Source organism: Mustela putorius, unplaced genomic scaffold (genome assembly GCF_011764305.1).
Source record: "Mustela putorius furo isolate JIRA1106 unplaced genomic scaffold, ASM1176430v1.1 tig00000174_pilon_pilon_pilon, whole genome shotgun sequence".
Taxonomy (NCBI): domain Eukaryota; kingdom Metazoa; phylum Chordata; class Mammalia; order Carnivora; family Mustelidae; genus Mustela; species Mustela putorius.
Window position 1 is genome coordinate 40,480,951 of NW_025421304.1, and position 15,460 is coordinate 40,496,410.

At 46.6% G+C, this 15,460-nt stretch overlaps 1 protein-coding gene across 1 annotated transcript in view; it reads left to right on the top strand.

The window, feature by feature from the left end:
- The window catches only part of USP10 (ubiquitin specific peptidase 10), a 69,022-nt gene that overhangs the window by 356 nt on the left and 53,206 nt on the right, over nucleotides 1-15,460 (top strand). The gene's annotated exons all lie outside the window — the stretch shown is intronic.

The window sequence follows — 15,460 nt, forward strand, 5'->3', positions numbered from 1 at the left end:
CCGCCGCCGCGCCCCGGCCGCCCGCCGCCGCCCCGCGCGGAGCCCTCAGGGTCCTGCCGCGGGGGAGCAGCTTGGAGGGGCGCCGGGCCGCCTGCGGAGGGCGCGGGGGGCGCGAAGGGGTTAACCCCCGAGTGGACCGCGGGGGAGCCGGGGGTGCGGAGGGGGCCCTGGACGCCCCAGAGAGGCAGCCGGGGGGCTTCGGGAGGCCCCGCAGCGTCAGGGCCCCTCCAGGCCCTTGGCTCGCCCCTCCGCGCGGAGTGGGACCCCAAGGTGTGGGGGTGCCCCGCTGCCCCCATGCCCCCACAGGTCGCTTCCTCAGCGTGATGGACCGCGGGGGGCTTGCTGCTCTTCTGCTTCGTGGGCTCGAGTCCCCGAGGAGCAGCCTTGGGTTACTGTTGCAGAGAGAACTGGACATTGAGTCGCCAGGACCGTACTTGGACTTGCCTCAGAGTGACATCTTCTGCACGAATCGTCTCCGCCGGGCTAACGCCAGCGCGCCGGGGCTCAGCTGTCTCTAAAGTTTAGGGCCGCGCACAATAACGCCGTTGCGCGAGGAAGGGGAGCACGCACCCTTCTCTTCCGGGGAGGTGTACGTGTAGAGTCGAGCCCCCCCCCCCATTATAGTCACTCGGGGGGTATTAGTACCTTTCAAGTTTGTTTTAGACCTCTGCTTTTTGACGTCCAATTTCTAGAAATTACGGCACTTTATACCATCGCAGGGTGCTTTCGAGTGAAATACTGGAAGGTGAAACAAAGTAGCTGCTGGGAAAACTGGTGGCCGGTAAATACGAACCCTCTCTAGGCTGTTGGTTTTTCTCGCTCTCTGGGAAGTGAAGTCGATTTTCATAGCTATTGTAATTAGTGCGTGTCGTGAAATTTAAAACGCGAGAAATTTAAAGCCTTTTTTTTTTTTTTTTAAATGAGATCCTACAGGAATCTGGAATTCCGTCATATTTTTGGTACTGTAGTTTGCGGTAGAAGTTTCCTCCTTTAACTTTCTGTTCACTTGTACATCTGCTTTTGTGAATGTTTAGGATAGTTCTTTGAACACAAAAAAGAGGTTTAATATTTGAATAATTTTTACACAGGTATAATTGAAATGTTTTCTTAAGAGGTTTGGTATTTGCCGCATTCAGGACTTAAATATTAATGTGAATAGCTCATTAAAATTAGTAAAAACACGGTACAAGATTGATTGTGGACTGATGTGTAATGTAATACACACAGTGATTTTCGGAAACGAAGAAAGCATGATTAGGGATAATTCAGTCCATTATTTATTTTTTTCAAGGTTTTATTTTTGTAAGTAGCCTCTACAGCCACTGTGGGGCTTGAACTCACAACCCTGAGGATCAAGAGTTGCACCCTCCACCGACTGAGCCAGCCAGATGCCCCTAGTTCAGTCCATTACAATGCAGATTGGTTGAAATGGTAATTAGCAGCAACAATACGTAGACTTAATTGTAATTTCGTTTGCATTCATTGTCCTAGTATTTACGTTTTATACTACACTATTGCCTATACACATCTTTAGAAAATGGCAGTGGACGAAGTTAGCTCAACATAAATGTTAGCAACTTTCTGAGTTTATTCTTTTGTTGGGTGTATTTTTAAGAGCGATTTTAAGCTGTAGCATAGAGAAGGCGGCAAAGTAATCCTTTGTTTGATTTCTCTTAATTTTCTTTTTAAAAGAATAGTAATAAAAACAAGTAATGAAATCATGTGGCAGGTTTTCATGATTGTATCCTGCGTGAGTCAGGCTGAGTATTTTAAGAAATTTGTTTTCGTTCAGTTTCCTTCCGTCCTGGGGATCCTGCAGAGTCAGTGGTGGTCATTCATTCAGCGGTGATAACTTACCATGTGCTAATAAGCACGGTGTTGGGGTAGTACTTGTTTACGATTGGGAATGACAATCACAGGTTAATAGTAAGGGTTTTATATTAAAATTGAATTGTTACAGGTACAGTTTTGAAAATTTATATAGATCATATCCTGTTTCCATATTACTGATTGAACCTTGTTCCCTGGATTGAAGTGAACCAGTGCAGAACTTGGAAACATTTCTAATGCCAGTAGCTTTCAACATTTTAACAAACACAAAGGATGAACTTTTCCGTTGAAGTGTGAGTACATCTCTCATTTATGAATATTTGTTGTCTGATGAAATGATTTGGGATAATTAGTTTGAAATGAGCAGTTCTTCCTTAAACCAGAAGAGATTTTTGTGGTCATTGAACTTGTAGTGAAATTCCCTCAACAGCGCCTCCTACCCGGTGTTTGAATATCACACCGGCTTCTGTCCTGGTCCTCTGAAGCCGGCTCTCTCCAGTCTTTTCATTTCCGAACAGTAGTGGGGCCCCCACTTTTTATACTATGGAATTTCTTGGATCCAATTTACAGCATATGGCAGAGTGTTACTCTGTCGTTGAGTATCTGTTTATAACTGACAGCTCTATTAGTAATTCTCAAAAGATACATTTTTATTGGAGTCTCACATAGTGAGCAGCTGAATTAAATAAAATGATCTGAAATGCAGGATGTTTGGAGATCCTGATTTTCCTTTCACAGTGACAGCAAAATACTGAAACGTGTCCTAAGACTAGACATGCCATTTAAAGTTTGTGAGTTGACAGTTGCCGCTGTGGTTTACGGAGCCTCAGATGAGGCGGAGCCAGGGCTGAGCCCTCTGGCTCTCGAGCTGTCTCCTTGGGACCACTATTCACTGAAATTACAGTGAATGCTAAGCGGACCTGCCTTGTTCGAAATTCGTTTCTAGAGCAAAAGTTAGGACATACATTCCAGTGCACTTTTATGTGCAGTCCGCGTGATTTCTGTAGTGGTTCACATAGGAAGACGGACAGGAGGAAAGGGTCATAAGGGTTAATGATTATTCAATGACAAATCTAGTGGCACGTTTACTTTGTGCCACGTTCAGAGAATAATATTAACGTAGTTGAGAAAAGTATCATCTCTACTTGAATTATTTGTTATATCACAGTTCTTTTTTGTTTGTCTTTGTGTTTTTACTGATTTCAGATGTGTGAGTATTCGCTGTTAATGGATCTGGTTTTTCAAGCGGATCATTAAAGGTGGTTGCTGAGGACATTTCTTAGGGATAGTGTACTAAGTCTGCAATTGTAGGAAGAACTCGCTTTCGGATTCGTGATCAGGCAGTCACATTTCCGTTGATCGCCTCCCATGCAAGAATCACAGCGGTACAAACAGATAGATCTGTCGGCAGTGGGCTTTACTGGCCTTGGGCCACTGAATCACTGTCCTTTGTCTCTTCAGCGCTACTTCAGCAGTGTAGATGTTCACTCCCAAAGACTCACATGTGCTTGGATTGCAGTTTGCCCATTTATTGAAGTGATCCCCCCCAGAGGTCTGTTCGTGACCATTTTTGTCATTACAGACCGAATTAAGAACTAGTGTAGGCGACATAAAAGGTAGCTGGTGGGGTATTTCATGGTCATTGTTTTTTTTTTTTTTAAAGATTTTATTTATTTATTTGACAGAGAGAAATCACAAGTACACTGAGAGGCAGGCAGAGAGAGAGAGGGAAGCAGGCTCCCCGCCGAGCAGAGAGCCCAATGCGGGACTCGATCCCAGGACCCTGAGATCATGACCTGAGCCGAAGGCAGTGGCTTAACCCACTGAGCCACCCAGGCGCCCCTATGGTCGTTGTTTTAAGGATTAGACATTGTAGAATCTGTCATAAACCTGGATGTGGATCTTCAAAGTGTAGACTGTTCATGAGCTGGTTCTTTTCTGACTCTCTGAAAGCCCCTCAGGCATGACCCCATTTCAGCAGAAGACCTGAGAAACCAGAAGCTGTTGGCTAATAGCTCCATTCTGCCCTGTCTTGACACACATGTTCCTCCATTTGTCCTCTTCTGGCAATAGAGTAGGTAAGGTGTAGAGACCCTAGAGGTGTGGTTTAGGACTGGGAGAACAAGGTGGTGCAGAGAGGGTTAGAGCATATTCTCCCAGTGTTTCCTTTTCTGGCTTACTGGAGAACTGGTAGATGGTGTGTGCAGGGAGTGTTGCCCTGGTGCCTGCCGCCGAGTGCCTGCCATGCTCCTGCTGGCTACTCGGGGGTTCTCGGACTTCTCCCTTCTGGGCTCTGGCTGCAGCTTTATGGGTTATCCTTCTTCAGTTTCGTTCTTCTTCTTTTTTTAAAAGATTTTATCTATTTATTTGACAGATCACAGGCAGGCAGAGAGAGCAGAAGGGAAGCAGGCTCTCCGCTGAGCAGAGAGCCCGACGTGGGGCTCGATCATAGTACGCTGGGATCATGACCTGAGCCGAAGGCAGAGGCTTTAACCCACTAGCCACACAGGCGCCTTTTCAGCTTCATTCTTAATTTATGTTTTTGGTATTGGCTGGAGGGACATCTCCTCAGCCTGCACTGTCTGATTCAAGAGTCTCACAGCTGGCGCACTACAAGTGAAAGGAGCCCCAGTAGGAAGGCTGGAATCCCCACTCTTGTACTTTCAGTGCTTGATTTTTACATCTAGTTGTCTTTTTCCCTTCTTCCCTCATTTTGTTTCGCCGTTTGTTCTTGTTTTAGGAGGAAAATTCTTTCGGGGCTCCTGGGTGGTGCAGTTGGTTACACATCCAACTCTTGGTTTCAGCTTAGGTCACAGTCTCAGGGTCGTGAGATCAAGCCCTGTGTGGGATTCTGTGCTCAGCATGGAACCTGCTTGAGATTCCCTCTCTCCCCCTCCTGCTTGTTCGCGCGCGCGCTCTCTCTTGTTCTCAAATAAATAAATCTTTAAAAAAGAAAATGTTTTCGACTCCCTGTGCTGTATGCAGACCGCTTGCTGGCTGGGGTGGGAAGGGTGGGGTGCCGTGAGTGGTGGATGTGTTGCCCCCCCCCCCCAGCTGTTGTTCTGAGATGAGACCTGCTGGTTGTGCTGGAGTTGGGGACACATCACACGTCAATCCAGACTGTTTTCTCCGCTTAGGTCTCCCACTCTCCACAGAAAGGGGTGGTTTTGGGATATGAGTACATGTCAAAAAATACTCCTGTTGTAAATGTATCGAATAAAGCTCTGTGTCTGTATAAGTTACATTTGCCAGCCACAGGCCTTGTTAAATGGAGTTGGTTAAGAACATGTAAGATGATTCTGTGTAGAAAATTTTGATTTGCCTTTTGTGTAACGAGTTACTGTCCGCATCGTTCACTGCACTTGTCACAGAAACAGGATGACATCCTTTGCCTTGGATATAAGGAGTGCACTTTAAATTTTATTATAGTCATTTAAATTTAGTTAGAACTAATTAACTTGTGAATTTATTTGGTATTTTAATAACTGTTAAGAGGATTTCTAGTGTTTTTTGGGTTTCCTCTATTTTAGACATAATTCTAGAGAAGCAGTGTCTCTCTTGAGACTTTCATCTTATGGCATTAAAATACTCTACCCATTCTTAAAGTCTTAATTTTTCTTTCCTTTTGATAGGACGCATTGAAGCTTTAGGGGGAATAGAAGATAATTTAATGGTAAAATTGAATTCTGGAGGTTTTTTTTTTTTTAAAGATTTTGTTTATTTGAGAAAGAGAGTGTGCCAGAGGAAGAGCACAAGAGTGGTGGGAGGGAGAAGCACACTCCCTTCTGAGCAGGAAGCCCATGGAGGGTTTGATCCCAAGAAAATTCAGGATGGTGGGATCATGACCTGGGCTGAAGGCAGAAGCTTAACTGGCTGAGCCACCCAGGCACCCCTCTTCTGGGGTTTTTGAGAGTCTCCCCCGGGGTTGTAAAGTATGTCTCTTGATACTTTAAGTAGTAATCCCAGTTTGATGGCTGCCAAGATGCATATATTTATTTGAGACCTGAAGTGGGTCTTCTGAGTGGATTCCGTCATTGGACGAAGAAGAACATATTATTAATAAAACACTAACTGTTGCAGTAATCAGCATTTGAGGAATGTTGTGCTGTGTGTAAACTTCATAGTTCATAAAGTGCCGTAGTTTGTTTGATCCTTTGGGCCACTCTGCAGTGTGGTGTCACCATCATTTTACAGATGAATGAAGTGAGACTCTGGCACCTTGTGATGAAGTCCCATGGCTGTTAAGTGTGTGATGAGGGCCTCACAAGCAGGTCTTTGGACTTCCAAATTCTTTGTTTTTTCTGCTTTGTCAAATTGCTTTTCTAAAAGAGACTGGCAAAGACATAGTGCTTCACATGGTGACTTTGCCATAGCACTTCCTCAGCGAAAGTTTACGGAATGAGTGAATGCATGAAATAAAAATAGAAATGTTTAAAGTTTTTACTAATTTGAGAGAGAGTGTGTGCACATGTACGTGCATGAGCAGGGGGAGGAGAGAAACAGACTCTGCTGAGCGTGGAGTCTGACTTGGGGCTCCATCCCAGGACCCCGAGATCATGACCTGAGCCAAAATCAAGAGTTGGGTGCTCCGCTGGCTGAGCCACCCAGGTGCCCGCACCTCAGCTGTAAAGGTTAAAGACGGGAATCTTACTGATAGTTGCTAATATGTTACTCATTACTAAATTTTGTGGGGGGTGTGTCCTTATTGATTTTTTTAAAGACAAACTCCAGGGGTTTTTGTGCTTTTTTCTGCTGGGCGTTTTTATTGTTGTTCCATTGTATGGTGTGTCTAAACAGACGGTCACTGAACTGAACTGTTTGGGGGCAAATCTTGTTTCAAAAAATTTTGAAGGCATCTCTTCAAGCACAGTAAGTTTTCTTTTTATCTGATTTTTCCAGGGAATGGAGCAGATGTTCTGGAGGTTAAAGTATATCGAGAATTGTGGAGGTGCTCTAGAAATTTCTGAGTAATAAAATGTCCCCCCCCCCTTTTTTTTAAAGAAATGGTTTTTTGAAGAATTCAACTCCTCAGTTAAAGCAGCCGTGCCATCTAGTTTCTATAGTGAAAAGATGTTAATCACACTCAGATTCTTGTTTCTTGGCCCCCCTCTTCACTAGAGAAGATTATAGAGAGGATGAACCATTTCTTAGTTGGAGAGATGGGTAGGTCACCAGCTTGAGTGAATAGTGGGGGCATTGGTTATTAGCCTGGGTTTTCTCCTGTCTTCTGTTAAAATCAGGTTTTCTTCTCCTCCCCCTTTGTTTTAATCCAAGCGCTACAATGGCAAAAAATAAAACACTCTTCCATTGCCCACCTCAGATCCTTCTCCCCAGAGACAACAGCATTAAACCACCTCTGACTCTAATAAAATGCAAAATCAGGCCTTCCTGGGGTAGCATTCTGTTTGATTATTTTGCAGGCTATCAGACACTTTTATTCAGAACCACATGTAAAGGACTTTGTATCTTTTGTGATTGTTCAAACAAAAATCTGTGGCGCCTGGGCATTAGGAATATAGAGCTGAAGAGAGTTCCGGTGCTTTAGAAAAAGTTCACAGAGTAGCAGAGGGGAGCGAAACGGGCTAATCAGTGAATCCTGGTTTCTGTGGTAACTCCTCTAATGGAAATGTGAAGAACATGGCCGCGAATTTTCATTCATTCATTCATTCATTCATTCATTCGTTCATTCAGCGAATAGTTATTGAAAGGCGCTGTGCATCAGGCACTGAGGATGGGGCGACACGTAAAAACAAGCGTTGTGCCTCCTACCAGGGAGCTTACTGTCTGGCGAGGGACACAGTTGCTGATCAGATAATCACAGTAATGCACGTGTAGTTCCAAGCTGAGAAGCGTGTCCCAAAGGAAGGGGACACTGTTGGCTTGGGGAAGTCAAGGATGTGTTTCCCTGGCAGTGGCGCCTTAGGGGAGATGCACAGTGTGAGACACTGCGGACTGCCTGCGCACTGACCCTGTGGCTGGAGGGTGTTCAGAGCGCCTAAGAGAACTCGGAGAAAGCCTGTGTACGCAGAGCTCAGTGCCGGAGAGGAGAGGCAGACCAGTGTCTATCCGACCTTGTAGGGTTTCTTAGGTGTTAATGTGTTTATCCTGAGAAAAACATGGAAGGAGGGGCTCATACAGCATGGAACCACATGGGCACGTTGCAGAGCAGGCTCACTCTGAGAGCCCCGTGCAGAATAGACTTGGTATCATGGGGTCACAGTGGTCATGGGGAGATCAGGTAAGAGGGTTTCTGGAATTCTGTTTAGGGAGAGTGCCGTGGGGCTGCCTGGGTGGCTCGGTCAGTCAAGTGTCTGCTTTCAGCTCAGGTCATGATCCCGGTGTGCCCAGATGGAGTCCTGTTTCGGGCTCCTTGCCCAGCTGGTAGCCCGCTTCTCCCTCTGCCTGCTGCTCCCCCTGCTTGTGCGCGTGTGTGTGCTGGGGCTTTCTCTGGAAATAAATAAAATCTTTTTAAAAAAAGAGGGATCGTGCAGCGGAGAGAGGTGGCATGGTCAAGAGATACTTGGGTGTAAGATGGATTGAGCAGGAAGAGTGAGTGTTGGGAAGCTGGGAAAAGGTCTCTTCTAAAAAGGTGACATTTGGGCAGAGAAGCATGAGGACAAAGGGCATATGGGAAAGAGCATGCAGAGGAACACAGTGCCGAAACCGAGGCATGTTTAGGAACCTGGGAGAGGGTTGTGGCTGAAATCATGTTTAGGGTGAAGTGGTGGGGCAGGGGTCCGAGCAGAGCTGAAGGACCTTGAGAGAGTCCAAGTCAAAGACTGCCTTTCATCTTGTAAGCAGATGGGGGTCTGTGGGAACCCACAGTTTTTTGTAACAAAAACCACAGGTTTTAAAAAAGCGGTGGTACCACTTTGTGTGGCATTGCTGGTGGAGATGGTTTCCAGGGGCTCGTTGAGGTCCTTCATGGGCTGTCAGAGGTTTCCCTCTTGGCTGTCCTCCAGACCTGGGAATGTTCTCTTCACTAACTTCACCCCAAACATGTTAAAACCCAAACCTTTGAGGGGGGAAAAAGTAGGGCATTCTTTTCGGGACATCTGAGGCGGATTAATCCAAGGCAAATAGCTCTTGACTGTCCTCAGTGATAATTGGATAGCTGTGTTAAGGAAGGCCATTTGGGGACATTCTTCATTTTATTTTGGGGGGGTCACCTTTAAAAACAAGCATTTGTTCTTTCCTTTCAATCCTAGGAAATAAAGAAAATATAAGAAACACATGTCACTGGTAGTATCCCACAACTGTGAGGTGACTTAGTGCGGTTAATAGGTTGAACTGGTTCCCTTCCGTCCTTTCGTAGTAGATGTTCGAAATTTAGAGTCATTTTGTGTGGTGGTATTTCTTATGTTGTGACTCTTGGTCATTGTCTTCTCCTTTGGAAATCCTCTGGCACCCCGAGGGCCAGCCAAACCTCCGGGCAGGCCCCCGCATGTGGCTTTTAGGCAGTTCCCGCGTGGATATCGCAGATACCGCGCTCAGGGTTCAAAGCTTCCATGTGGCTTTCTTGCCAGCGTGTTGCACTTAACCTGTTGAGCACTTTACCACGGAGAGGATTCACTAAGTCATACTTTGGATAAAATTTTTAAACTTCTCTTGTGTAGGTTAGGTGTGAACAGCAGCAAGAATATGTGCATGTACTGCCGTGAGGGCCGCGTTGTCTGATTTTAGCACTGAGTGGAATGAACTGTGGGAATGGAACCAGCATGAAAACCCTGAAAACTTTGCCCCTTTGAAGATCTGTCACATCGGGTCTTCAAATGGACATTTCTCATTAAGTCCTTTCCAGCAATGGTTATCCAGCTCTTGCCCTGTGCTAGGGAGGTTGGTAAGGTTTGTATGTTACAAAGTATCTAAGTACAGATACATTCCCTAGAGCTGTAGCCCTGCTGTGGGTAGAACCCAGTGTGGATGGTGCGGCTCATTGGAGCTGGGTCCATCTGATGTCCCAGAGAGCTGGGCTGAACTTTCTAATTCATCCTGAAGTCCGGTCGTCATCAAAATTTCTCTGAGGTTGTATGTACAGTATTAAGCCAGTCTGTTTTCAGAAATTCTTGGTACCTTCTTTTGTTGCTGGTCATGGATTTGTCAGTTTAGGAAATTCTTTTCTCCAGTTCTCCACAAACGTGCTAAAATAATTACCTTTTTTTTTTTTTTTAAGATTTTATTTATTAACTTAGAGGCTGAGAGAGGGAGAGAGATCAAGAGAGAGTGGGGAGAAGGACAGAGGGCGAGGGAGACAGTCTCAGGCAGGCTACATGCGGAGCGTGGAGCCCAACTCAGGGCTCTGTCCCACGACCCGAAGATCATGACCTGAGCTGAAAGGAGGAGTCATGTGTTCAGCGGACCGAGCCACCCAGGTGTCCCTAAAATAATTACTCTTGGGATACTTGGGTGGCTCAGTCTGTTAAGTGTCTGCCTTTGGCTTGGATCATGATCCTGGGGTCCTGGGATCGAGTCCTGAGTTGGGCTCCTTGCTTGGTGGGGAGCCTGCTTCTCCCTCTGCCTGCTGCCCACACTGCTTGTGCGCGTGTGCTGTCTCTTTCTCTGTCACACACACAAATAAATACAATCTTAAAAAATAAATAATTTGGTTCTCTTCTCTTGGTTCTATCTTCTTACTGAACTCTTGGCTTTTCCATGCCACAACTGTATTATGAGTTAAGTGCCAGGAACACAAATTTAAATTTTAACTTGAGTAGTGTTCAGTGAGAAAGGGGGAAGAGAGAGGTTTGGTTTTTGTTTTTGTTTTTTAATCGGAAAAGTATTTTCTATGTTTTGGCTGGAAGCTTAGCTGACTATAACTTGAACTTCACACACGATGACACTGTAGCAGTATCCTAGCAGTGACTAGTCTTGGACACAGAATTACCACAGCTGAGTTTGCAGAGAGTTTACCTTTATCCCAAGGCACACATTGAACAAATAGGCTTTTTTTTCTAAGTATGTTGTCATTTTCCTTCTTTGACATTGATTTCTTTTTGGGTGAAAACATAGATTTGAATTAGCTTTGTGAGTCCTTCATTGTCCTGTGAGAGGAGAGGAATGCCATGTTTGTGATGTGCGCAGTGAGCGACAGGGCCGCGGTGGACTTTGATTTTGGAGATGCCCTGTGTTTCCTCTGCCAGTCAGTCAGCCGTCCATGGAGGCCTGCAGGCTTCCAGGCCCTGTATGGGCAATGTGCCCAGAGAGGGCCCTGCCTGGTGGACGGAACACCACACTTGTGATTGTCTAACTAGAGCCTTGGCAGGTGCTCTGAAGTAAAATAAGGACCCTGGGAGTGACCCAGTGGCCCAGGAAGGCTTTCTTGAGGTCTGGTTCTCTTCCAGCACCTCTGCTGTCAGCACAGCGTCTTGCCTCTGCTGTGTGTGCAGTGGATAAGTGACTTATTGGAGGGGCCAGTTGGAGGAAATAAACAGAACACCTGGTTGTCATTCACTTTGTTCAGGATTGCATATGGGGTTGTTTTGGTGTTTCTCATTCTGGAAATGAAGTTCAGGACCACGGCGTGCAGAACCATGAGGGACAGATTGGTTCTCCATAGAAATACGTTCTAGTAATGGGACCTGAATAAGAAGGGTAGGCTGCTGCTGAAGTATTCAGATTGATTATAATTTCTGCATTAAGGATGAGTGGGCGGGGACGCCTGGGTGGCTCAGTGGGTTAAAGCCTCTGCCTTGGGCTCCCAGGGTCCCAGGGTCCTGGGATTGAGCCCCCCCGCATTGGGCTCTCTGCTCGGCGGGGAGCCTGCTTCCCCTTTCTCTCTCTGCCTGCCTCTCTGCCTACTTGTGATCTCTCTCTGTCAAATAAATAAATAAAATCTTAAAAAAAGGGGGGGGGTGGCAGTGCCTGGGAGGCTCAGTCAGTTGAGTGTCCGCCTTTGCCTCAGGTCGTGATCTCGGGGTCCTGGGACTGAGGTACATCTCCTTCTCCCTCTGTTGATCCCCCTGCTTGTGTGTGTGGTGTGCACGCTTGCTCTCTCTCTGTCAAATAAATAAATAAAATCTTGTAAAAAGAAGAACGAATGGGTAGGTCACTTGGCTCAGTTCGTGGAGCAGTACTTCTTGATCTTAGGGCTGTGAGTTCAAGCCCCATATTGGGTGTAGAGGTTACTTAAAAAAAAAAAAAAAAAAAGCATGGGTGCCTTCTAAGCTGCTTTCAAGGCTTTTCATTATTCTCTTTATCTCTGTTGTGTAGTTTCTTGAGTCCAGGTGACTGACCTCTCTATCAGATGATAAGGTATTTTGTTTCATTTTCTGGGTGGTTTCTCAGTGAATGGAATCCTGCGATCAGAGGACAGTTACTGATGCCAGTGCAGTGCTTTCAGCGCCCCTCTGCTGTGCCCAGTTAGTGGGCCCTGGCAGCCGTCCTTTGTTGACCTGGTCAGAGCAGATGCTGCGCATTCCCCCGTTTCAGGAGCCACAGAGCTGTCAGCCTTCCCAGGCAGAGCGCCTGACTGTATGTCAGAGACGAGCAGAAGTTTGTTGAGAGCGGGGATTTCTTTGTTTTGTTCAGTGATCATCTCCAGGGCCTAGAACAGACCAGCGCTTGGTAAGCGTGTATTAAGGAACACACAGGTGAAGGGTACCGCACCGACCGCGCACTGAGGGAGTTCACGGCTGAGTGTGGGAGGGACTAGTGAGCTGTTCCCATCCAGAGTGAGTAACTGCAGTTTGTTGGGGAGACAGTTGGTAAAGCCGAGACTCTGGAGGTCCTGAGAAGTCTTCCAGGCCGGAGAGAAGCCCCAGGTGCACTGGGGTGTGGGACCCCCCAGTGAGCACAGCCGCCAGGCCCTGGGAGGACTTGCTGAGGAGGCTGGGTGCAGGTGAGTGCCAGAGCCGGAGCTCTCGTACGCTCTGAGGGGACCCTTTCTCTTGAGGAGTCATGGCAGGCTGTGCCCAGGACCAAACTGACATTCCCATTTCAGAGAGAGTGCTGTGGTGGCCGCCTGCGGTTCAGAGTGCGGAGGCTGAGACGCAGAGAGGCACTGAGGGGAGACGAGGCTTTGGGTGACCAAACGGGATGTGGAGGGAGCCAGGCAGCTTCATTGTAATTTATTTTAATAATGTATTTTATTCTGTCATGGAACGCTCTGTGTTTCAGTTAAGTGTTTTTTCCAACTTATGTTGTGACTGTTCTCCATTATTAAACTTTTCTTCAGTATTTAAATACTGCGTAGATTCACAAGTTGTTTTATACATACTAACAACAGTCCTGGGCGGCGCCTGGGCCGTTTGGTGGGTTAGGCGTCAGCCTTCTGATCTGGTCATGATCTCAGGGTCCTGGGATCAAGTCCCACATCAGGATCATTGCTCAGCAGGGAACCTGCTTCTCCGTCTGCCTCCTGCTCCCCCTGCTTGTGCTTTCTCTCTCTGACAAATAAATAAAAATTTTAAACAACAACAACAAAAGCAGCGATGGGCAGTTTTTGGATACATTTTTTAGTTGTTTCTGATTGGGAATTATTTCCCGTGACTACTTAAAGCATTGAAGTAAACTGAAAGGTGAATTTAAATCATTATTTTGGGTGTGGGGGGAGATATATTTTGCTAATAATTAATACTAAGTAATTAGTGGTAATTTAAAATGAAGGTCCCCCCCCCCCCCCCGATTTTATTTTTAAGTAGTCTCTACACCCAGTGCGGGGCTCAAATGCACAGCTCCAAGATCAAGAGTCTCGTGCTCTACCGGCGGATCCAGTCAGGCGCCCTGGAAACATGAAGTTTTTTTACTTTTTGGATTTGTTTTTTAATTAAAAAAAAAGATTTTATTTATTTGAGAGAGAGAAGGAGTAGAGATAGCATGAGCAAGGGGGAGAGACAGAGGGAGAGGGAGAAGCCGGCTTGCCGCTGAGCAGAGAGAGCCTGAGGCAGGGCTCGATCCCAGGACTCCGGAATCACCGGGGATCATCACCTGAGCAGACATTTAACAGGCTGGGTTACCCCGGTGCCCCTGAGTGTTTGGATTTTAAAACTGCATACTGATTTGTTCAGAGGCAAGTTATACACATGAAATACTTGAGAAAGATTGAGAAAGCTCTTTCATAAAATACTTGTCAGTAAGCTGGTTAATGTTTGGTGAAGGCCACCTGTTTTAGTTGCTGCTCGAGCTATCCGGGAAGGTAACTGAAGTGCTCTTAACCTGTGTGGCAGCGGGTGACTAAGCACGTGCTTGAGGCCTAGGGAACAGCCAGGGCACGTCCTGAGATGTGCAGCTAAGTGCCGAGCAGTTGTGCAGCGCGCGTGTTAAGTTCTGCACCAGTAATTCAGAGAGTGAAGGAGATGAGTGATGAGTAGCCTTGACGGTGTAAGAGGATTTTGGCAAATGGAGAGGAAGGTGGAGGCCATTCTGTGTAGGGAAGCAATGACTAGGGCTTAGTTTCATATTAACCTTGTTTTGGCTTTTGGACTGCTCCCACTTGCTGTGGAACCCCGGGTGCTGCTCCTGAACGAAGCCTTTTATCTCCTGCTTTACCCACTTCATTCCTTCTTGGCTTTGGGTGTTTTTGATAACGAGTAAAAGAAAGGCCGGCTCGAACTGGCTTGCGCTGTATACTGGAGATATCGGGGCTCATGGAGCTCGAAATCCCAGAGGGAGGCTGGGCTTCAGGGCTGGTCTGCTGAGTCAGTCCAGGGGTGTCTTTGAGAACCTGGTTTCTTCTCACTTCTGTTGTGGCAGCATTTTCCTAAAGCTAGTTCTCCTCCAAATGACACCATGGTCACAGCAGATGCAGACTTCAGTGTCGTGTCCAGCCGACACCACACCAGCCAGAACGAGAGAGTGCTTGTGTGTTCCAGAGTTCCTGACTGTATCCTGCGGTTTGTGTCCTCTGGGTCTCCCTTGAACCAAGCACTGTGGGCAGGAGGGTGGCGTGCCAGGTCAGGCTCCCCGCTAGAGCTGGGTGTGGGTGTGTGTCCGCCTTCTGAGCTGGTGAAGGGAAGGAGGAAAATGAACTTTCAGAGGATGGTCCAGAGTTCATTACCATCCCATCTGGGAGGACCATTCGTTCCCACTCTCTTTTTCCAGGTTTGTCACTTCCTCCTCCTTCTGGACTCCTTTGAAGACTGTGTCCTTTCTTCTGGCAAGTTACCCTGCGTCCCATTGTATTTGTCTGCCTTTAGTTTTTTTTTTTTAAGATTTTATTTATTTGACACAGAGAGAGTGAAAGAGAGACAAATGAGAGAGGGAGCACAAACATGGGGAGTAGGAGGCAGAGAAGCAGGCTTCCTGCTGAGCAGGGCGCCCGACACGCCCCATTTTTCCTTAAATTTTATTGTACCTTAACTCTTCATGTGTTATTTTTGGGGTAGCCCCAAGCCGCAGGTTCTAATCCTGGCTTTATCTTCTGTTCATGGGATCTTGGGCAGTTAGTTCTCTGAACTTGAAGTTTTTTCATCTTTTTTTTTTTTTTTTTTTAAAGATTTTATTTATTTATTTGACAGAGAGAAATCACAAGTAGATGGAGAGGCAGGCAGAGAGAGAGAGAGGGAAGCAGGCTCCCTGCTGAGCAGAGAGCCCGATGCGGGACTCGATCCCAGGACTCTGAGATCATGACCTGAGCCGAAGGCAGTGGCTTAACCCACTGAGCCACCCAGGCGCCCAAGTTTTTTCATCTTAA